The following is a 24848-nucleotide window of genomic DNA, read 5'->3' as shown; positions in this document are numbered from 1 at the left end:
TCTGTTCGGCTGCTGAGTTTGATCTGCGATTGAGAGATGGTATTTGCTGCCTCTTGTGGGGTTTTTTTTCATTGCTATTCAATTTTTAGCTGAATTGTTTCTTGTGTCAGAGTAGGACCATTGCCAGATTTGCTCCGAATGTCCTCAAGGAACAAAACACCCATGATTTTAGATGTTAGTAGTTTATTCTTCTTGAGGGTTTGCTCCTTAAGGTTAGGTACAGCCTTGGTACCAGTGTTGTAATGGCAAATTGGTCATCTGACAGTCATCTTCTGTTTGAAATTTAATGCTGATTTTTTTGTATATTATGTGTTCTCTTTGCTCAGTTGTAAACTATATGCAGTTTTATATGAGAGACTGACATAAGAAGATGAATAAATAGATGAAATGTTCTTGTTGAATGTTGAAATATGGGAAGTTTAAATAGGCAGGCATAGACATGATGGTTCCACTTAGTAGCCTGATCATATAGCATATAGTTAAAATATTATATGCTTAATGCAGTATGTAGTTACTCTATTTCATTAAGCATTTTGTGTGTTTTTCTATCTAGTGGAGAAGGTCTGAGCCTAGATTTTTAAAATGCCTATTAAATTATCTTAAGTATCTTAAGCAAAACTAGTTAACAAATCACAGTAACCTAAGTGTAACTTGCTAGATACTGTAAAATCATTGGTGGTTACAAGAAGTATTTTAGGTAATATAAAGCCTGCATTACAAAGCCAAGGAATCTATTAACTGCTCTTTTGGTATCTGTGTACGATATTTTCAGGTGTAGCTGTCCCTGTCTTAGTAATTTGTTCCCTTTAAGAGGCTGTTTCTCTCCTGTTGTCCCCAAGCATTCCTAGTATTGCCTCTATACACTACTTTCTCTGAGTAGTTATGATAAGTGTTTCCCTTTCACTGCCATCAAGCTTGCCCTCAACATTGAATATGATAAATTATAAAATAGGTTTGTTCAGAGGGCCTCAACACCATGCTTTAGGTGGAAACACAATGTGATGAAAAAAATAAAACAGAATTCTATTTTAAACTGAGCAGCTAAGCACTTCTCCAGCTTTTTCATCCCTCATACCTAAATTTCTGAAGTAGTGTTTTAGGTGGGAATTCCATGTTCATAACAAGTTGTTTTGCAGGTGTTGCCTTCTGATCCAGGGCGCTGAGGCTTCCTGAATGTGAGAAGCTCTGGGAAATGCCATCAGAGTTCTTGCTTTCTTTTATCCTCTGTGTCTGTTGGTACTGGCAATAAAATGGACACCTACAGAGAAGTGAGGTGGTGAGAGGGATGAGACAGGACTCTTCCTCTGACAAGAAGTGCTTGCCTTTTCCACTTCTCCTGTGCTTTTATTTTAGCATCTTCCTTCTGTGCAAATGTCTTTAACATTCATTCATAAGGAATTTCTAGTTGTTAAAATACTCTCAAGACTGACAAATTTGTGTAACATTCCTAAAATTCAGTACAGAATACAAGTCAAATCCTGCAAAGATTCTTAACTAATCAGCCATGGTTTTTGGTTTGATGCCAGCTCTGTAGTCATCCTGTACTGTAAACTCAGATCTTGGATGCATTAGCAATGAGGATGGCCCTTCCAGCTTGGTGTGGACTTGCACAACCTTTGCCTTATTTCCACATTTTGCTTGGTGTCCCTCCTTATGCCTTGTAACAAATGTCGGTTCTCTTTTCTATGAAAAATCACCACTGTCATCTCTGTCTCAGTCCCAGTTATTTAAGGAATGTTACAAGTGTCACCTTTCAGAATCAGAACAGGACAGTAAAATTAATTCAGTAATTTCAAATAGTATTATCATACACTTTTAGGAACTCATGTAATATTCAGAAGTGTCAGAATGTACAAAATGTTCATTATTTTTGATATTTTTAAAAACCTTGTTCATAGGTTGAAGACTTCAGATATATATTTTTGAACCTTATTCCATTTCTGATATGAAATACACATACTTTTTCTTTTAAGGCATAAAGTTCTGTTAGAGTTACATGGACTGTATAAAAGCTGGTATAAAAATATTTGTATTAACATTTTGAGAACTGGCAATACCACAGTGAATCCCAGTAGCACAAGTATTGTTGGTCTAAAATGAAAAGCTAGTAAAAAGAAATCATTCTTACAAGAGAAATGGCATATTTTTAGAACTTATTGGCTTATAATAAAATCCCTTGTATCCATGTAAAGCTTCTTGACACACCTGTGAAATACTTTACAGTAGAAGCTCTGAGTGCTGAGTACTGTGGACAGCAAAAAGGAGAAATTTTATGATTTTGGGAGAGTACTCCCTTGGCATTAAATATCATATCTTACTTTTTCCTAGGTGTTCTTGTGCTCTTGTCTCCTGCAGCTACCTATAAACTCCAGTGCTTTAATGCCATCTCAGTTTTCTATTTTTGTTGTAAATCTCTTTGTTCATAGGAACCTGTAGTGTTCCTTCTTTCTGTTAAACATAATAATAAAGAATATGAACAGAAGGAATGAAAGCAGAAGGGCTGTGACTTGTACCATGTGAAAGCTGCCCTTCTTTCTGAAGGATATACAAATGGCGGGGCAACATTTGAAGTACTGGAACTAGAAAAGAAGTAGGAAGAATCACCAGAGGGAGGATCTCAGAGATACTTCTGAAAAATTAAAATAATGAAATGAAAAATTGCAGAAGAGAAGCCAGAGATTGAGACAAATTTTCAGTAAACCCTGTGAAACTGTCTCACTTTAGTGTAATCTCTGTGCATCAACTCCAGTATGCCTTAGATTTCTGTAAATCTCTTCAGCTTGCTAAGTTGATAAATATGCTACAGTTTTTTGTAGTTGCATTTGTGTTGTTAGTTTCCTGCTGATTCATGCTGCTCTGAAACAGTCCATACAGTAGCCCAGTGAACATGGAAGGGAGCAGGCTGGGAAGAATGGAGATAATGAAGGACTCAGCTTGGAGGTAAACTTCAGCTGCAGTAGGAATGCACTTGGAGTCTCCCACAGAGCTGGTGTACTGAGATGTGCTGTGGAGCCAACTTCAAGGTAGTTCTTGCAGTTCAGGATTTCAGAGGGGAAACAAGACGGTCGCGTGATAAGGGAGATCCTTCGGTATTGTGGTAAAATGAAAGAATAAACTTAGACTCTTTCCTCTGGACAAAATTTCTCTCAAATTGTCATGTAAGGCATTTGTGTGAATCGCTTATGTCATCATATTGAAGTTTAAATTTCCATAATGCCTTAATTTGCATGAAAATGTACTTATGCTCAGAACAGTATCTTATACTTTTCTAGATGTTATATCCACATCTTCCAAGTTCCACAGATAGTGCCTTTAATAATAAAGTCACTCAGCTGTCAAGGGGAGAATACAGATGCTTCTCTACAAGAACTATGGATATTTGCTGTGGGTAAAAAAATTGGCCTGTTCTTTGCTGTGAGTAGGGAGAATCAAAATGGACCAAGTAACAGTTGGTTTTGCAGCCAAGAAACGTACACGAGCAGCTGGATATGTGTGTGGATCTGGACCTGCAGCCTCCTGCAGATTCTTTGGCAATATGCCATATATAGTGTCCATTGGAGGATCTTGTCTTGCACTTGGCAGCAGAGGCTTTAGCTTGATAATAAATCATTCTCAAAAGCCACTTTTCTCTAAAGAAATGTTGTTATATTCAAGGATTGAGTTGGAAAGTCTGGATAAAAAGTACTGTGTTCTTAAAACCTTCTAAAGCTTAGTTTCAAGCACTGAAAGCTTGAACGACTGTTTTTCAAATAGTTGACAGAATGCTTAGTCATCATTAATTTGGAGCTGTGCAGTAGCCTGGAAACCTCTGAATGTCACCAGTGAAACCAAGTTCTACTACTTTCATAAGTTTTTTCTCTCCATCTGTTCTCCCCTGATGTCTTTGGCCTCTGTGACTAAAGGATGACCTTTAGTTAATGTCTTCCTGAGAGTCTTGCTTGTAGTTTATCAACAGGACCAAATGATGCTTAGTTCTCCAAATACCTGCCAAAATGCCATCTCTCTGCTTAGGCTCTTTGTCTTTTACTTTTAGGAGGTGCAAGACCTTTCTTCCTTTCTTTCTTCTCATTAAAAATATTTGAGAGTTCTGTGTTGTGTGTTTTGGTTTGCAGTAGCCTTTGCTTACACTACTGACTAAGTAGTTTTGTCTCCACTTGGGTTTTCTGCAATTTGCTTTAATACAGACTGAAAGTGAATATAAGAGCAGAGTACATACAGTTGCAAGTAAATCTGCTTGGCAAATCCAGGAACAGTCATATGAGACACATGATAGCTCAGTAAAATGCCCTTTTCTTCTTTTATATTGTTCTCTGTTTCCTCCCCGCCTCTTCTAAGTACAAACAAACAAATAACTTACAAACCCAGCTCTTATTTCCATTGTGTAAAACTGGAAGGAAGTGGTATATAAATTTAGATACTCTTTACTGTGAGACAGGTGTAGCAATTTGACTGTAACCTTCAAATTGCCCTAGCTAGGGATTGTTTTGAGGGTGGGAAGAAGTGTGACGCTGGGCTTATTTGGCCAGGATTTCAGTAAGTGTTGGAGCTACTGGATAGCCAATGGCATATACAGACTGTGGACCCAAGTATTTTCTGAGAAGCAAGTCTGAGCTAGGGTCTTCAGAAGAAAAAAATTCCTATGCTTGAGAAAGTATAGAGGTAACATATGAATGAACTAGAGGTTGGTTCATTGTAAGTACTGAGCAGGAGACAGTCAGTCTTGGAGCGGAGTTGTAGTTTCACAGACAGCTGAACTCTTCTTATGATATGCTGTTGCCAGTCTTGAAGAGAAGGGATTTTCCCTGGTCCCCTGCCTTCAGCCTGCCATCCCCTTCCCTCTTCTCACATCAGTGGGCTCATGTATGTGGGCTTGTGACCTTTCTTGGTTTTCGTCTGAACCTCAGCTGACTCTTGTCTTTGTCAAATTAACTCAGCAACATAGTGAAAAACAAATTTAGCAGAAGCCTGTGTAGGCTTTCTTCCTTTTATGTGAACTGAATTGGCTCATAGAGGGATTTGAGATTGCTATAGACTTTATAACTTAAGCAGTGGGAGCCAGTGGCTGATGTGGAAAGGCAGAAGGAGAGAGGAGGTGGGAAGTATTCCCATTGTAGTAGTAGTGAGCTGTTAAACCACTAGCCCCATCTTAAGAAACCATTCTGTGACCACTGATTCACCTTAAAAAATCACCATGAGCAGTGTCTCTGGGGATGGTGTTCTTGCAAAACTGTTAAAAAAGTGGGGATTTCCCAACTGGGAAATATTGGAATTGAAAAACCTACTAAGAACCAAGTTTGAGACATAAGAAACCAGAGATTGTGCCTGCTTGCTTAAACTCATCATGGTATTCATATAGATGCAGGCTGGAATGCATTTGAAGAAAGGAGCTTCTGTGTAATTTTACTTGGGTAGCTTAATATTTATTAGATGTCTTAATACCTAAAGTATATAGCATGCATATTTTTTTAGTTTTTTTTTTTAGTTTTGTTGGGGGTTTTTTGTTTTTTTTTTTTTTTTTTGAAGGCCAGCCACTTAATTGGTTTTTTCCAAACCATACTTTTACTGCATGAACATCATGCAAGTCATCAGTGTTTTTGATTCAGCATTTCGCCAGTTTCCTAGTGATGCACCATATATTCATGCAACATCTACCTTGTTACATGCGGTGTAACTGCATGGGGTTCCTCTCTATATGCTGAAGTTGCATGCTTGTGTTGAGTTGATGTAGTGTTTCCAGAGATCTGTATATCATGCACATCACCAGGGTGTCTAAGCAGCTATATTGGTGAGGCTGCTAAATAGTCAAAGTATTTGCTAAGTGTTGTAAGCATTTCCTTAAATATTATTCGTAGACTATCAAAAGAAAGCTTTGTACATTTAGGAAAGATTTATTTCTGTCTCATGCAAACAAGTCATACACGTGCTCTTATTTTGTCTTTAAATGCCAAGGTATTTTTCTAAAAAGGAACAGCAGGAGTTTTGGTACATTTTTGTGAAAGTGAAATAGGTTGATCAAAATGTTTACTTCTTACTGTTTACTTTTTGTTACAAAATTCCAAATTAAGTAGATTACGCAATCAGTACAAGACAGCAATAGGACAAAATCAAATAGGTTCAAAGCTCAGTTTTTCTTTTCAAAGCTGTGATAGCATTGAATTATTATATTGTTACTTGAGGGTGAAGTTCTAGTGAGTAATGTGTTACAATAAAAGATAAAATAGTAAACAGTCCAAAATTCAAAAAGATGTTGCTTAAAATTGGTTTATTACTTTAAAATCAAATCCCCAAATTTTAGAACTTTGATAACAGCCTATCTTTATAAATAAAGCTTCACAGAAGAGCAGAAGTTTAAATCTCCTCATCATGCCAAGAGTGAAGAACTTTGAAATATGAAGAAAACCTCTATTGTGAGGCATTATAAAGTATATTGGGGTACTGTGTGATGTTGCAATGAGCTAAAAATCTGCTTGGAAAACTGTTGTTTTGTCTCAGTGTTGAAATATTGTTTATTAAACTTCCAAGATATATAAGAATTTCCACAGAGAAAGCAGCATATCCTTGCTGTGAAGCATCTTTCTTGTAGGTGCCACTCTGTTGTAAATTTAACTGACCCTAGGAGTATTGGTCTTTTAAAGCACATAAGAATAGGATTTCTGGTTCTGAGTTAATAAAATATGCTGATGCCACTGTAAGCCCTATTTAGATAGACAGCAGTAATCTGTGTTGAGCAGTATGAAACCGCCTGTCTCTAAGTAGTGGAAAGCTAATAGTTCACAGCAAGGTTGTACCACATCCAGAGATGAGAAAAATGTGTCTGAAGTCAGAAGAGTTTTAGCTGCATGATTTTATTTTCTTTTGTAATTGTATTCTTTCTCTGTGCTAATATTGTACATCATGTCAAGTAAACAAGATACCCAAAGAGCACAGAAGAAAATGTGCTTTTTAAAGTTCATACTCTACCTTACTTTTGTTGACTTTAACACAAGGAACAAGATTATTCTGAATCTACAGAGTGAATCTGAAGTATGTGAAATTGGTGTTAAAGATGGTGTATGTTGTGTGTTCATAAAGAAGAAACATTCAGTTCAATAATGAGATACATTAAGAAGGCTAAGTTAATATGTTGCCACATTGTATGTTTTGTACAGTATAAAAATACCATTTCCAAATTTTTATCTTTCATGAAAGGAGTTGATAGAATTATGTTTGAAAAGATAACCTTGAATTGGTAATTTTTCTATTGTGTTTGAAATATTTGACATTTAAATACATGGTTGTATTTACATATATTGCATTTTCATTACAGCTAATCCTCTTGAAAGTTGGTTGGCAGATGCCTTAAGCGGTTCTCTAAAATTGGGACAGATACAGTATTCTGCAACCTTGGAATTTAATTGCAAATAAAGAACATTTTGTAATTTTTTTCCCACTTTAAGATTCCACTTTTAAATTTTAAAAGAGAATTGTTGTATATAAACAAAGGAAATATATTTTAGTGGAGAGATTATATCTGAAAATGCATTAGTTGTCACCTTATTTTTTTATAAAATAATAGTAATCAATATTTTATGTGGTGCAAACATAAAGATGACCTCTCTGAGCAACTTAATATATTAAGCAAATAAGTCTGTGGGAACAAACCATTCTATGTTCATCTAAGGCACACATTTTTACAAAAGGCAACAGTTTTCAATGTTAAGATTGCTTTATAATTTGAAAGGAGAGCAGAATAAGAAATAATGTTTTTGACAAATGTTATGTTTGTTACAGTCCACAAATACATGATGTCCATATGTGCTGGGATTTAGGCTTTTTTGGGCTTTTAAAAACAAATATCCCCAGCATTTTTTCACCCTCATATCTTAGTTTTTCATTTATTCAAATGTTGAAAGATATAGCTAAATATAGCAAAATGTTTGGTTCTGTCTTAACTTAACTTAACTTAAAAGATACCCTTAAGTTCCCAGAATTCAATAATAGACATTTAAAAAGTCTGAAATAAAAGGGAAAAAATAAATCTGTATTCCTCTGTGGGGATATCCATTGTAGAATTTGATGTATGATCTGGACCAAATGAATCTTTTTCTATTAATTAAAGTTCGATTTTTTTTTTAAAACTCAAGATCCATTATATTTAGAAAAGTATCCAGCAATTCCTCTTCTCTTCCAAATAACTTACAGTCCATTCCCTCTTGTGCTTCATCCTAACCTTGGCTGGATTCATCCATTCAAACATCAGGTGCTTCACTAACACTCCTGAGCTGGAAGAGCCCCTCTCCCTGGCTTTCCATACAGAGGAAAGCCACAGGCTCTGCTAGGAACACTGCATTAGGCAGGGATTATATCCTCTGTAGATGTTTAAAGTTAGGTAGGATTAATCTGATTTTAGTATTGCATGAAAGCAAGTAAAAATGGTTCAAACCTAAATTATTTCACCAGGTGTTTCCTATTTAGTGTTTGACTCTGGGTGTGCTCCTTGTTAATCCCTTTGGTCTTTGCTTTTGCATCATCTTTCTATTGATGTAGGTCTCCTGAGCTACTTGTTTTCCCTGACAGGAGTGTAAAAGGTCCTCCATGTTCACGATAGCTTTTTCATACTTGTATTCTTACAAACCTTTCACACCTTTTTACTGGTAAGTTGCTGCTTGGTGGCAGCACTTCACAATTATGAAGTGCCCAATGGCTGCATGGAGTTGGCTCAGTGTTCCTTCCGAAGCTCATCTGCCTTTTGAAAAGAACAAGGTATAATGTGAGATTATGCCTGTAAGTTTATTTGTCTGATTTTTCTGTATGTGTTTCTCATGTCTTGGCAGTTTATTTTGGCCATGTTGGGGTCCCAAGTCTCACTCTTCATGGTCTTTCTGGAGAGAGGGAGAGTTCTCCTGAGTCATGGTGGTGGTTTAGAATTGTCCTTGATGAGTGTGTATGTTACTGCCAAAGTCCACGATAAAATATCTGGTCCCAAAATAGGTAGTTTGTTGAATACCACCAAGATAAAGTACAGTAGGTCACAAAGTGGTAACTGAGCCCTCAGCTTCCACATCTGTGTTGGGGAGAGCTGTGCCGTGTTTCAGGGAGATGGCAGGAGTCCACCTTCGCTAACAAGGACTGCAAGGCTTGTTTCCACCTTTCACCAATCTCTGTTTCTCTTGGACACCACCTTGTCAGTGTAGTTGAGGCAGCTGAGCTTCTTAGCCTGGCCCCTGACCTTGCCCGTGGTGGCTGGGTGAGACGGGCATCCCTGCCCTGCCGTGGCCTCTGCCCGCCTGGCATGTGGCACCGCTGGGAGCAGAGGGCAGCAGATAACGAGCAGGCAATTAAACAGCTTAGTAAAAGAAGGCACAGAGGGAATGCTGTGTGCTGCTCATCTTCTATTTTCATCAACTCATACATAGGATCCATTGAATTGGGGAGTAGGATGAAGGTTATCGCAATTTTGACGCAAACACTTATATGGCTAATCTCTTTCTAAATGCTTATGTTTTTAATCTCAAGCCTCTTTATGTGGCTGAGCTGCACTTTTTTTCTAACTTGACTTTGTTTTATGGGGAAATATTTCATATCAGATTGCTTAAGCTCTGGGCTGTCGTGTAAATACCTTCTGTCAAGTATATAATACACATTTTAAAATTTGTCTAAATATTTATGCTCTTGAGGGGATCACTGTATCTCTCAACAGACAGTTACAACCTAACAAGTAAATAAATCAAACTTTTTTTTTTTTCAAATCTTCATTGTTTTTGCAAGAAATTGTAACTGTTTGAAAGATAATTGAATCTTAACAAATTCTGGAAGATAATTTTATTATTTACTTGAGAAAAAACTACCTCCTGTCTTTCAGCAGTGCCTGCAAGTATATTTATTTGCATAAATATATATTTTCAAATATAGTTGTATTTCTTCTAAAAACTAAAGGCCAAAATACGAACTGAAGGAAATGTGTGCCACCACATTTTAAGTTATCTTTAGAAATGCTATGAAGCACATTTTTAGTTACTTTAGATTTGCTTCCAGTATGTGCTTCATGGATTAGTTTTTTCTTATTTTAGTAATTTTCCTGCCTATATTACATTGGTAAGATATCTAGTGTTCTGAGTCTTTAAAATGAAATACTTAATAGTTCAGTGAAATTCAGTGGAGCAAAGTTCGGTAATTTTCAGTCATTTCTAGATAATGAGCTGTATTTTCCCTTGTTTGTATGAGAAGGAAAATTATTTGTGCTGAAGTTTAGAATGTAGTTTGTAATCATTAAGAGTTACAATAACTGATTGATATCAAACACAAGATAGCTGTAATGTTAAATACATCAGAAACTAATCACTGATGAAAAAAGATACTGCAGTTTTAACTGAAGGAAGTAAATTTTGGATGCTAGTCTATAAAGTCATAATACATTGTATTTGCCTTCCTTTTTGCTTTTTACAATAATAAAATATATCCAGAGAAAGTAAATCTGTGATTTTAACATCTTTTGACAAGCACATTAGACTGCAGAAAGAGCATCCAAGTTGGGGCTCGGGGCATATGGTACTACCTTCTGCTAACAGCTCCAGAACAAGTCACTGTGTTCACCAGAGGGTCATATTCAGACTCTCAGGTTCCCTCCTCTGGTCTGGGGGAAAAAAACACATTTCCCCTTCACACGGAAAAATCAGAACGCAAAGTGCAAACCTCACTACCCTGGGATACCTTCCTTGTGCCGAGAACCCGCAGATGCTGCGAGATGTTTTGCTATCAGTCGGGTTTTTTGTCAGGGCATTCAAGAAAGGCCCTATATTAGCCTATGTAGATATTTATAGCTTCTTTTTAATTCTGAAAAGATGTATAATGCTCCTTTGAAGAAAGAGATGTATTATGTCATGATATGAAATCGTAGAAGCATTTAAAATGTATGTACATTCAAAGTATTATTTGAGTAGTTGTTTTGTGAATAGGTAGCAACTGCTACGCACTTACTTTCACATCTTTCTAGGTTGTCTTATTTTATTTAGATTCAAAGACTGGTATTTGTAATAGATAATCCAAGTGTTGTGTGTCTTGGGAATTCAACATATGGATGAGGATATGGAAGGCATTAGTTATATGAGATTTGTTGACCAGCTTTTAATTCAGATTGTCATTTTTAACACACGGCGGTGCAGATGGTGAAGTTTTGACTGTCCGTCAGAGCCCAAATACCTTAGGGGCAGCTGTTGCTGATAAATCACTTTACGTGCTTTAGGTCAAGAGTCGTCAAACCTGTTACAGCACCTGCTTCTACGTATACAAATCTGTTGTTTTGTTGTTTCATTAAACGGAAAAGTAGTGGTCTCTTTCAGCCATAAGTAAGCCTGGAACACATCCTCTATGCAGTGAAATGCAGCAAGAAGACAACTGTGGTTTCTGCAGCACAGCCATGGGATACTGCTTCTGTTTGGGGCTTTGTTTCTGGAAGACTGCCTGCAATTTGGAAGGAGGGTAGAAAGACAAGTACATGTTTGGAGGCAAGAAGTAAAGGGAAGGTGTTTGCTGTCATTGACTGTAGGGTAGTTGTGAAGTTTGACATGCCCAGAAGCCATGGGGTGCCATGTGGGGCTCCCCTACACTGCATACCTCTGTTTTCATCATCTGGTGAGCCTGCAGCATGATTTCCAGGCACTGGAGCATACAACATGTCTACTTCAGTTTGGAGCTGATTGATCCGCAGTACAGAACACGCTTGTGGGATCTTCCCTTGCTATAGAAGAACATAAATGATTGAAATGTTTTCTTAAGAAAGAAAAGTATCATTTGTTTATGTACTTCAGTGCCCAGCAAAAAAATTCCTGTCAAATGGCAGCACACTGCAAGAACTGGGGGTTTACTTAACAAGGTTATGCCTGAGCTTTGGAAGCTCTAAGATGTTTATATTCTTTTAATCTATCAGGTATGTAAAGAGAGTGTAAATCATGAAGAGGAAACTTCTTTGTTTATTGCACTTCACAAGTAGGGCTGTGGCATGTAATAGAAATGGCACTTAAGGATGTTTTTTTAAAGCAAACTGACAGAAGATTTTATCCTGCACTGCCATAGATTGCTGTGGGGGAGAAAGGGAAATAGTAAAATTGATGAAGAATTGTTGCATGCTGTCATTTTAGATTATGTTATTTTGCCATGACTTTGCTGCTAATTTTTTTAAGATACTGTAAAATTTCACTGTTGCAGAAAGTACCACAGAAGCACTGTTGCCTGTTAATTACTTAATTCCATGGCTAGTTTGTCAAGAGTATTTTAATCAAGCCACCAGCAAAAATGCTTTTTGAACATTTTGTGGAGAAAAAAGAATACTCCCCTGACCTTTCAACCTTGTCAGCTGAGTTTTCCCATTCTGACACTCGGCATTATTTTTGCAAAGGTTGGAATTTTAACTCTTCAGTGAACCAGATATCATTTTTATTGGGATATTAATTCTGGTAGGTGCTAATCTCATCAAGATTTGCAGACATTTTCCTTCATAGGCCATTCTGATTTGTAGCTTTTTCTTTTCACAGCAGTATTAAATACCAAACCTCTCTGATATGGAAGTTCATTAGAGATATGTCTTTGATGGCAGCCCTTTCAGGGCTTCAGTTTCAAATACCTTGATGTAAAGCTTAAGAAGCCATTGTGTTGTAAGCCCTCCTTGATGTGTCTTATTTAGATCTGCATAGTAAATCAAGGAAAGTAAATAACAAGGCAGCAGATGGAAGCATGGAGATAAGGCCAGTGAACAATTGTATTTGTATTTTGTTATGATGTTGACAGGAGCTAAAATTCACTAATCTAGTTCAACTGATCTGCATTTCAAAGAAATCTCATTTAGCAGCAACTTGAAGGTTTGGAGGATAAAGTTCTTTTATTGCAGCTTTTATTGCATTCTTCGCTAATTTATCTGGTCAAGATTTAGCCTTGCTTACTTAAAGCAGCAAGCATGTTACAAGGAGTCTTAAATACTACGAAAGAATTAATGTCTAGACTATGAACTGAAGGTAATTACATATCCAGCAGTGAATAGGCTACATTTAGGAAATACTGTTGTCCAAATGGAATTGGAAGACAAATACAGATAAAATATTTCCCTCATTTTCTTTAAGGTTTTTTTTAAATGATTAGTTTTTAAATATGTGGAAAATTAATATATAAGCAAACTGAATTTTTTTAAATATAAACCCCAGAATTTCTTAAACTATGAGTTCCATCATACCATACTTTGCTGCTCTGTTTACAAACTGATAGCTCATAGTAAGGTTTAATTTAATGATTGCCTTCCTGCATCTATTTAAAAAAACTATTAAAAAATGTAAAATAATTTAATAGAATGATGGACCACAATTATTTTATGTGTGCTCTAAATGATATTTCTGTAAGTCAGGTACTTCATATTAGATACAGTGCAGCCATGTCATTTGGAAAAAAAATGTGGTAAATACATTGCAAGAATCAAATATCTTTAAAATGAAAAGGGATATAAAGTAGAATTTAGGGTTTCCTTTTGGAAATTTAAAAAAGTTGTTCAATCTTAAGTCCAAAAAATAGACTTGGATTTAGTTTTCAGTTTATGATATAAATACTAACGATGGACTGTTTAAGCTATTGAACATAAGTGTGTCCATACCTATGTACAAATGTAACTATAATAAACCAAAGCATACCAGGCCAGTGTACATCCACTCTAATACTGGGTCCCAGTTCTCTAACACATGTAAATTAAACCCAGCAGCTGCTAATTTTAATGCCAGAGTCCTTGCTGCCCTTCTGCAGCCTGTCCTTGTCTCAGAGCCTACACCTGTGCTCCAAGGACTACACTTCTCATTTGTACCGTGGGTCTTTGCACTTCTTTTTAGTGTGTCTTTGTAGGCTTGAGAGGAGTGGAGGGGGAGGCAGCTGGGGAATGAGGGTGCTTGCCTGGCTGCAGTGATACCTGATAGCTTTTGACTGTGGACTCCATAGGCTAAACAGATCATGGGCTGGTAAATGCTGTAGGACTGGCTTAAGCATCTTTTGGTTCCTTCTCCTCATTGCTGTAACTCTAAAAATGTTCATACAGTGTTTTGTGGGTCTGGTGGACTCTGTGAGTTTGAAAGCAACTTTTATTTAGCCAATTTACTTTTAATCTAGATTAGTTTCTCAGTATGGCTGATCATATAGCTCCATGCATGCCTTCCTTGGCACAGTTCAGTGGCCAGTGCTGGGAAGGGTGAGGTAGTACTGGTCTTGCCTCTGCCACTGGAAGAAATGTTCTTCAGTCTACACTCCAAGACACACAGGCTGAGCTTCCACAGTGGAGTGAGCTGTGCCACATCACAATTTGTGTGATCTCACCTTATCCATGTTACGTCTCCTCACTCCTCTCTTGCCCTCGCAAGGATGACTGTGTTTTGTTCAAAAGTTGTTCACTTGTTTTGCAGGGCTGTTTTGAACTCAGCACAAGGGAGAAGTGAGAGTTTGCAGGTGGAGCTAAAGAAGGTTAGGGAAGTTAGGGCTGCTTTGGCTCCAGATTAGAGAGGTTTAAGTCATTATGCTGCTGCATTTTCTGGAAATTTTACCTTTACCTCCAGACTGCTGTACACCTCTGTATGTGTGAAATGAAGTAGAGAGTGAAAATAGAAGTTATTCAAAAAAGTGATTTGCACTGCTTTGTGAGAGAAATATATACCAGTCAATGAAATGATGACAATAAAATAAACCTAACTCTCCTAGAAAACTCCTGTGTAAATGAACATTTATTTACGTCCCAATCTGCCAAAGCTGAGAAGTAAAATTTTGAATTTAGGGATATCCCAAGGATGTCATCCTATTTACAGCACTCAGAAGCAAATAGGACTATGAGATCAAGCACAGACAGACGTGTTCACATTTTTAGTTAAACCCTACCTTTTTCTGCATAACAATGTAAATCATCCCCTCAAATAAACGTATGCTCCTGTTGTCTGGCCTGCCACAGTGTCCAGAGTTTCATCACCCATAATCTGTTTTTAAAACCTCATGCCCTTGTACCTCTGGCTTCAGCATCACTGACTCTCGCTCCATCCTGCCTAAGCCCAACGCGCTCTGGCGTTGCCTAAGGTGACAAGGAGGGATCCCGGCTGTCACTGACTGCTCGCCTCTTGTCTTCCTGTCCCTGCTGGCTCCGTGCATGTGTTGTGTTCCTCACAGAGCTGCATAGGGAGACAGTGTTTTCAGCAAAAGGGATAGTGGGAGAGAAGAGAAAAAGGAGAAATAGAGGGAAAAAAAGCCAAATGGAATTTTACGTAATTTCTCACATCTTTCTCTCTGCAGAAACCTTTTACACCCCTGCCAGTATTACAGGAGTGCTGCAGCACCATAATAATACTGGACATTAATGAGTAGCCTTCTCTCAAGTGACAGGGATCCAAACTAGTTAGCAATAAGGTGGATTAAAAACCAAACTTGAATTCCTGCTACCATCACATTTGTGTTGGTGTTGATTGTATAACCCTGATGGGCTGAATTGTGTGTGATGCTCCTTGTCTGGAATCACACTGAACTGCTCAACATTCATTTCTTCAGCTCCTGCTGCATGTCTCTGTGTTGAATGACAGCCTGATGTTAGAAAGAGAAGGGCAGACAGAGCTGGAAGGAATACAGGGGAAAGGAGGTGGCACTTTTCCCACTGGTGATGACTGGAGTAAAATATTCCCAGACATATTTGCCACAAGAAGTACTATACAAATTTACCACTATCTATTGAACCTTCCCAAGCTTGGATTTTAGTTTAACAGCAATTTAACAAGAATTACGTGTGTTTATCCCAAATCCAGTATTATATCTTGGTTGGTGGATTGTCTGGTAGAGGTAGTCAGCCTGTGTCTTCTCTCATCCATCTCTCATTAATATATCATTTCTTTTGGGATGGTGGACAGGTAGCCATGCAAGGAATTATTTAGACATAAGTCTTTCTTTTGCTTTCATGCCATTCTATCCTCTTGCAATTCAGTTTAAGGTTGTGTTTCTGGTCGATATATTTTAAATAAGTATTGACTAAATCTGCAAGAGAAATGAGGAATATTTCTATATATCTTAATGATAAGCCAAATCCAGAAGATTTGAAGAATTTGGTATACAAATGATGAGAGGAATAGATGTTAAAATATTACAAATTTTAGCATGTATTTTCAGGTCCTGCAGGAGATCTGTATAAAAACATAAGTAAGTTTTTTGATTATCTTCATGGCAGTGATGCATAGTAGAAAGACCCTTTTACCTGTAGATACATAATTTGTCCTACCTTTCTTTTTTTATTATGTAGGAGAAGGTAGCTACTGCTAACTCAATGTTTCTGAAGCACTGGGGTTTTTTTTGATTGTACTATAATGAGTTTTTTTAAATTGCAGACAAACCGAACAGATTCATTTGGTTTAATAGCACAACATTTAGAGAAGTTTGATTTATTGCTTTAATTATTTACATCATAGTTGATCTCTTGTTTACTCATTGTCTTGTTTCCAGATTAGGACAATGATACCACAGATCAGCTAGAAGAGACTTCAGTACAGATATATTTCTATCTTTTGTCACTGTTTTAATGCATCTTTCTTAAAAATATTTTTGGCATTTATTAGCAAAGCCATAATTATTTTTGTGAGTTTATGTTTTTTGAGATATTTGGGTAAGGGCTTTTAGATAAACGTGGTTCTAAAGGCACAGGATTGTATTACTGCATTAGGCAGTCTATGCAATTAGAAATGAGAGTAAATACTGTTCAATCTTAAAGCAAAACAAAATCAAAACTCCAATCCAGTCCTTGATTTTATATACTATGATATCAGGCCACATTCTACTCTGTTTTTTTCCTTAGTTACACCAAATAGGGTGTAGGTATTGAAAGTAAAATTAATAGGATGCTTATCTACAAAAATGAAATTTCATATCATATTATTCCCAAAAGAATTAAGAAACTTCCTTGTATAGTCCTTAAATATTTTTTTTCTTTAATGCATTTTTCTTTAGCAACTCTAACTCTAAAACTCTAAAAATAGGCAACAGTCAAGAGATAAAGTATTTTATCAGTGCTTTTTTGGGATGGCTTTGTAATGCAGCTGTATATTTATGAATTGCCAAAAAAATCCAGTGACTGTTGTGCTAATAAGATCACATCATGATATGTAGCTTTTACTTTGTGTCTTAGGTAATTTATGGGAATTGTGTGAGCCTCCACATAAGTGTAGCTTTTAGTATCCCAAATTAATATGTGCGTACTCTGAAATATATTTGTGTATTTAAAATTGCAGGTTACTTGTATCACTGTGCTGTTTCAGAAATTAAAAAAAAAACAAAATCTAAGAAATACTTCATGTAAAAACTTCTTCATGTATCTTTGATATAAGTGGATTTCTGCCAGGTATAATTGAATTAAGGAATACATGGAATAAATTTTTATAGCAGGCATGAATGCTTATTTAACATTCAAGTGAGATTATATAAAAAATATGATAATTCTGACTTGTTATTGCTACTATCAAATTATTTTCAATAGGTTTATCCTGCAATAGTATTTTACCTTCTGTAGTATACCTAGAACCCACATCTCTAAATGTTGTCATTTTTCAAGAAGCTTATCTTTGCTCATATATCAATGCTAAAACATTTGGGTCTTGTTTGGTACAGCTTGCCCTGATTTATAGTTAGTATCAAAGTGACGTGAAGGTTATCAAACAGACCTTGACTAGCTTTTGAGCTGTCTGGTTGTATTCCTACCCTTAACATTCTAAACAGAAAAGCTGGACAAATAAAAGAAGGGAGAGGTAGCCTAAAATGTTCCTATAGGCCAGTGGTGCATGAGTCTTTGATCATTAGCATGCTGTATGGTGAATTTCCTTTCATCCTCAGTGAAGCCATTTAAGCTGCAGAAGCAAATAGAACAGCAAACATTGTAGCAGGCACTTCATTTTCAGAGAGGAGAATAGGTTAAAAAGTAAACATACTTTGATCCAGTATTTCAAACTGACCAAAAAAAGTGTCAGTTATACAAATTCCTCACTGTAGGGTCTAAAAAGAGTGTTAATGAATAGGTATGTATGTAGATATACTGGAAAATGTCTGGTTTTTGGGTGATATTTGAGGGTATTAATTCATGCATCCTGCAAAAGGGATTTTGGTTGCATACTGATGTCTGAACAAAGTTATTTCTGTCCTGCTATGATTTTTTTTGTGCTAGTACAGGCTGCTTCTACATATAATGTGCCAATGCACAGTTCTACATATAGGGATACTTGGTTCACAGACACAAAGATCTGTATCTAGTAAGACAGCAGAAAGGACTGGTTATATTCCTATGGTACACCTGGTAGGTAAGGATGGAATTAATTAACATAGTTTTTGCTCAAAAGTGTGACATGCCAATCCATGACAGCAAAAAGTGTTTGTTCCTGATGACAGTCATTCACTTTCTGCTGGTTCAGAAGGCTTCCCTGAAGGAATTTTAATTGATCTGCACTTACCCAAAATAAATCAGAAACACTGCTGTATCCTAGAGATTAAAGCAAAAGAGAAGATATTGGAATACAGAGTATGTGATTTTTAAGGTTTACTTTGAGATGAAACTTGGGAAATGGAGATGCTGACCTGCATTTATATGAGTGTTGAACTGAGTGGGAACATATGGATGAAGTTAGACTCAAACCCATGAGACCAGCAAACTTGAGAAGCAGAACCTTGCTTTGTAGCCCTCTACCCTGGCTGCTTTGGGACTGTGGACTGGGAGAAGAATGCTACTGCTGCTTTACAGTAAGACTTTGCTACCACATTTGATATTATTTTTTTTTCAGTGGTGATGGTGTTTTGGAAAAATCAATCAAATTTATTAAGCATATAGTAAAGTACAGAGAACCATGGGATTTCACTTTGGTGTTCAAAAGGATCTAGCCTGTGCTTCAAATGCAACTAAGACTAGACTCCCTGTACCTAATGCAGTAATTCTCATTACTGTGAGTGGTGAATAGATCAGTGTAAAATGGATATAAAATTTGATGAATTTGCACTAACATAAGTGACTGTACAAGGAAATAGGACTGCTCATCCTGGTTCAGACCAATGGTTCTCTTGAGCTGTCACCATCTCCAGTGGTGGCTATCTTCTGAGGATACCTCCACCTTCCTTTTGACTTACAAAACCTCCTTGCATAAACAGCATCCTTGGGAAGAATTTCACAGTTCTGTGACACAATTTGTGGAGAAGAAACTCCCATTTTTCTTCTAAACTTGGCTTTTATTAGGTAGTTCTTGAGTTCAAAGGATAGGGAGCATACAATGTCTGTGCAGTCTTTCCATCTTCAGACTTTTGTTTTTTTTCTATCATGCCCTTCCTTAAGTCAACTTTTTTCCAGTCTGGATATTGGTGGCATACTGAATTCTTCTTCATATATGAAAACTGTTTTAAGCCTTTGATCTTGTATGTTTTCTCCTCTGAATCTTTGCTAATTAGTTCCCTTTTTTTGTGTTCTGTGCTGGACAAGAGAGTGGAGCATGCTTTTCAAAATAGGGGTATGGTGGCAAATGACATGTTACACTTTGTCCTTTATTATTTTCTAAATAATTTTTAGCATTTAATTTATAGATTTGACTCTGATGGAGTGGTGAGTTTTAAGTTTTCATGAAGAAATTTCAATGAGATCTATCAGGAGCCCTAGGTCTCACTTTCTGAGTAGTAAAATGTAGTGCAATAGAGAACTGTTTTGTTTAACAGAAGATTCAGAATAAAATGATTATCAGTACTGGCTAGGCAGGATGGTTTATAGTGAACCTATGCCCAACAAATTGTGATTTCCTACTTGATCCCAGCCAAAAGTATTCACAGTGTTTTTGTGGTACAAAATAAATAATCAATAATGTGAAATCATCTTTTAACTTGTACACTTGCTTTTTCAAAGGCATAAAATCTTTTTATTATGAATCTCAGAAGTGAAGCAGGTGACTGCTCTAGGAGTAGCAACTACTTCACATGTCTCATACAAAGAAAGAAAGATTTGAAATGTGTGGGATTTTCTCCTAGGTGTGCAATACATGTGTGTAAGGATGACACTGAAGTGTGTTTTAAAGAGATGGTTGTAACACCTTGCAATAAAACACAATATGGATGCTTGCACTTAATGTGTTCCTTTCCCTTTTTACCTTAGATAACTTCAAGTGAAAGTTAAGGACCTTTTGTCCTTAACTGCTATAGACGTGACAGACACTTTTGGAAGGAGGACCAGTTTGAGCAAAAAGGAAAAGACCTTCCCACAGCACAGCAAAGTGACAAAGTGACTCTGAAGAAATGTAAGTGATTTATAACTGAGCTATGGCTAAGTTTCTACTGTGGATTTATAAACCCTGTGGGAGGAATGCAGTACCCCATCAGTGAAACATATTGCTTATAGATATAAAATATGGTTTAGGAAAAAATTGTGGACCATGCAGAAAATACATACCCTTTTGATGTTACTGTGATGGTTAGCTATGCTACAATTACTTTTTTTCCAAATGGCAATTGTTAATGGGACTGAAGTGCTGTAAGAATCAAAAACCTGGTTTTCTACCATTTTCTACTCATCTAGCTATTGGTCATTTAGATACATAGAAACTAAGTAGCTGTATTTCAGTCTTTCTAGATTCTGCTCACCCTCAGGAGAGGGGCAGGCATCTCCAGAGGCCAATCCATCTCATTCTGAAAGCAGTGCCTAAGGAATGCAGTATTACTTGCTGAATAGCTTGTGTTCACTGCTTAGCTTTAGCCTAAATGTTCAAAGAATACTTTAACCTGGCACGTCTGTGTAAGACGCGGTGCCAGCTTATTTTCTCCTCCCCATTTTGTCATTCTCCTCACTCAGCACGTGTAGCTGTTCGTAAATTTGGAGAATGGATCAGACTGAAAATAGCCAATTATTTGTTTGGTTTTGTTTTCAGTTGGGTTTATCCCAGCCTTCTCCCATACGGCCATCCAAGGGCTGTCAGTGGTGCAAAGGGTGATGTGAGTGGGAATTAGCAGCCAAAAGTGTGCAGGAGCACATGATAGCAGCTGTGCCAGTTTCTGCTGCTTAAATTCCTTGGTGAGCAATAGTCTCAGACCTTATAAATATTTTTAGTGCTTTGCCATTTTTAAGAGTTCAAAAATATGTGAGGCACCCTCACTTACTATCTAATGGGGAACTACTGCTTTGTTGTGCATTTCATACTGCGATAGTGCTGTCTTTTGTGTCCCTTGTAAATTAAATTCTCCAAAACCAGTAAATGGTCATAAGTGGCTAGCAAATAAGCAGGTGTCGTTGTGATTTATAGTGCAGGCATGATGCTGTGTAATTCATACATACATACATAATTTCTGAATTCTGAAGATGGCAGCCTGATTTGGTATAGCACCAAACATGACATGTGGGTTGGGTGATATCGAATGGTTAGTGGTTGGACTAATTTAAGCTTAAATTCCTTGTCTCCTGAACAGTGAAATACTAAGTAACATTTTATTCTCACAGTAAATACCAGATGGGAGGGTGTAAAGAAGACAGAGCTAGACTTCTCTCATTAACACCTGGTGACAGGATGACAGGCAGTGGGTACAAGTTGCATACAGATTATTAAATTATGTTTCCATTGAAAAATAGTATAAAAAAACTTCCTTATCTTGAGGATGGTCAAACACTGGAGAGGCTTGCCCAAGAGGTTATAGAATCCCCATCCATGGAGATACTCAAAACCCAAATGGACAAGCAGCCTGTTGCATCTGACCCTGCTTGATCAGGGGTTTAGATTCATTGAGCTTCTGAGGTCCCTTCTAATCTCAATTATTCCATGATTTTGGGGATATTTATAGGTAAGCAAAATCAGAAATATTATGCTATTTTATGTTATGACAATAATTTTAAAAAAATCTGTTTTGAAGTATTAGTTATTCAGTTTAGTATTTTACTTAAGTTTTGGCAAAATTGAGACATAGCAGAATTTGCAAGCTTTCTAAAATGTGTTAAGTTATATTTAAAGACTTGTGATTGTAACTATGAAAATCACATTGAAGCCTGTGAAATTATCTTTTAGTTTTGAATTAGCACCAGGTTTCACGTGATGTGAACAGTCACATGATGGGGATTTTAGATATTTAAAAATAGTATCTTTTTCACTTGATCCATGGAAAGAATAATACATTTTTAGTATCATTTTGTACTTGGAAAAAAAAAAAAAGACATAACTAGGAAGAAACTCTTGCAGGTGAGCTTCATTAATCCACAATAGAAATAGCTGTCTTCCTAAGGATTTTAGAGATCAATGAGACCTGTAAAGTGACCTAAGAATTTCATTATAAGCTGTGTTTTCAGTTACTTGCAAATGGCCATTCTTGGACAGTCCATACTTAAAGAGGATGCCAGTGTAAATGTATAAAAACTGGGCAAATGTACAGTGAGACTTGACAACATAGCCTTCTATCTTCTATGAATATGTGATTGAGGGGCTTCCTTGTGTTTTGAAATACTTAGGAGCAAGGGACTCTCCTCTTCAAATGTCAACTTTCTTGAATTTTAACTTTGATTAATTTGGCAGACATTTTTTGCCCACAGTTTTGCTATAGCCTGAGTGTCTTTTCAAAAGTTTCTGTGAGATGGGTTTATCATTCCTGAAAATGAAAAAAAAAAACGGTCTAAAAAGGGTCTATGACCTCTTCCTTGCTTTTGAGCAAGGACTTGGAATTTGAAAGGGAAGCTTTAATGGGTTATAAGATGTGTCTTTTGCCATGCCTCTGAATGTCTGTCCTTATTGCACTGAATTATAAGCTTTTGAAAATTGCTGCTTACTCATACACAGAATAGGCATATTACTTTGTCAGCATATTCTGAAAATAGTCCTTGTATATTCTTAATCTTCTAGAAATGACTGAGTCTGTCCTGGCTTGGAGATCAAACGCTGTATGACATTTCAAATTTACAGATCCCCTGCTTTTTCACAAAAGGGTCTTGTTTTTTTAATTTTTCTGGGACAGTGTATTTTGATTCTTACACTTGTTGGCAATTCTGGTTTTCTGTATTTTATGCTTACTTTCCCCAAATGCTACTTGAGAAGGGTGTCAAGAATGGGATTAATTTCCCATGATGTTAGCCATCTAAACCTATAGGTGGTATAAATCTGAGCTGGTCATAGGCTTCTTTAGTCAGTGAAGAGAGATGGAGACTTCCAGGGGAGGATTCCCATATCCTCTTTCTATTTCTGTCTTTAGATAAGACAATTCCTTCTTTAGAGATGCCTGTTTCCTGTCACTCTCAATAAAAGCAACCTAAGGTGACTGGCACAAATTTAGACTTTTAACTTTTCTATTAAACATTAAGACAGATACATTCCTTCTCATGTGACATAACTTGAGACTTAAGAGGCAGAAATGTTATTGCTGACAATCACAAAAGTATTCTGCATTCATACTAGTAAACAAAATTATTTTAAAAATTATCTCTTTATGGTTAAGTTGATATGTACAAGCTTATTAGAAGGACATTTTCCGTATCTCTTTAGATATTGTATGTAACCATTAAAACAAGGAGTTTCAAATGCCATTTTAATATTAACTACAAATTATGAATAGATTTTGGGTATTTGATATTTGGGTTCTAGGTTAAGAAATGCAAATGTTTTAACTCTATGTCATTACTTAATTTCTAGTAAGGCAATAAAAGGGATGTATTGTTGTGAGATTCTGGCATTGTTGTTGGCATTTTAGCTTACAACAGATGATTGAAAAAATCTGGTGCTCATATAACAGACAAAAATGCATTCTCAGTTAATTTAAGAGCAAGAATTTAGGTGGCTTTCCAATTTGAAACAATTTGCTCTACTATCAACTAATTTTGATAATGTGTTCTGTTTAATGAGATTGTGATTAAATGCTATTTTCCATTTGTATTGAAGTATTTTAGATTTCCTTAGTAATTTAAACTACATTTTGTCTATACTTGAGTAATGGCAACTACATTGGCTAACCCAGCATAATATAACACCTTCTTCAGTCTCACTTTTCATGGGGAAGTGCTGTATGTGGGGAGCACTTCCTTGCCATGGAATAGTTGAATGTGTCAAAAAGGCATTAGAAGTAATCTATGCTGTCTCTATTTACTTTTTAGCTAAAATGTGGGCATATGAGGTAGAAATTGTGGTGTAATTTATTATCAGATGTCTTTTTATGTCTAATTGCCATGTATTTGAATTTTTACCTGGAAGGGCTAGACTTACTTCATACATGTTTATAACATCACTGTGATGAGACTGTGGGCAACAGCTGAATATGCTTCAAAGATGGTGTCAGTTGTTCTTGTCCTGTTGTTCAGAAATGACAGGACTGCTCATGGTAAGCACTGTTTCTGTACTTCCACTCATGGTTGACTGATTAACCCTTAGTGGGGTGTATAAAATTTTTCTCTCATTTATAATTTTGCGTTGAATATTATGTTTTGTATTAGAGGTGTATCTTTCATTTTGTTTCCATCCTTTTGCTTTTATTTAAAGTGGTACATTTAGTTCAGTGTTGTTCAGTAACAGCATGCATGTATTATAGCATAAAACTACAGCAATTACTGATTCCTGGAATCTACATTTGGCTGAGGAAGCAATTTTTTTTTTTTTTGTTTGATTTTTTTTTTTAATAAGAGTGTTGGAAATTGGTCTAAAGAAAGTGCTTAGAGAATGGAGACAACCTCATGTTAGTAATTTGTACTTACTTTCTCTGTCGCTCCTCCTAATATTTGCACAAAATAACATTCACCAATGTTTGTAGCTCAGTATCACTAAGTTATATGCTCTAAACAAGAACAAAATATTTCCCTTAGAAACACTGTTGCATCAGTACTTGCTGGCCAAGATTCTCACTGGTAAATACACAAA

General features: G+C 36.5%; 1 protein-coding gene across 13 annotated transcripts in view; it reads left to right on the top strand.

Annotated features, from left to right (window-relative positions):
* FOXP2 (forkhead box P2) overlaps window positions 1–24848 on the top strand; it is a 404157-nt gene that overhangs the window by 40886 nt on the left and 338423 nt on the right. For 12 of the 13 annotated variants that reach the window (XM_068189946.1, XM_068189934.1, XM_068189943.1 and 9 more), the window contains one exon: window positions 20132–20273. The gene's annotated coding sequence lies outside the window, so the exon portion shown is untranslated. Of the gene's footprint in view, window positions 1–2834; window positions 2941–20131; window positions 20274–24848 lie in introns of those variants that run through there. The other variant, XM_068189930.1, reaches the window with a different exon arrangement.

The sequence above is a fragment of the Anomalospiza imberbis genome, chromosome 5, assembly GCF_031753505.1.
Source record: "Anomalospiza imberbis isolate Cuckoo-Finch-1a 21T00152 chromosome 5, ASM3175350v1, whole genome shotgun sequence".
NCBI lineage: Eukaryota > Metazoa > Chordata > Aves > Passeriformes > Viduidae > Anomalospiza > Anomalospiza imberbis.
Note: the sequence above shows the minus strand (reverse complement) of the source record. Positions and strands in the feature narration are given on the sequence as shown.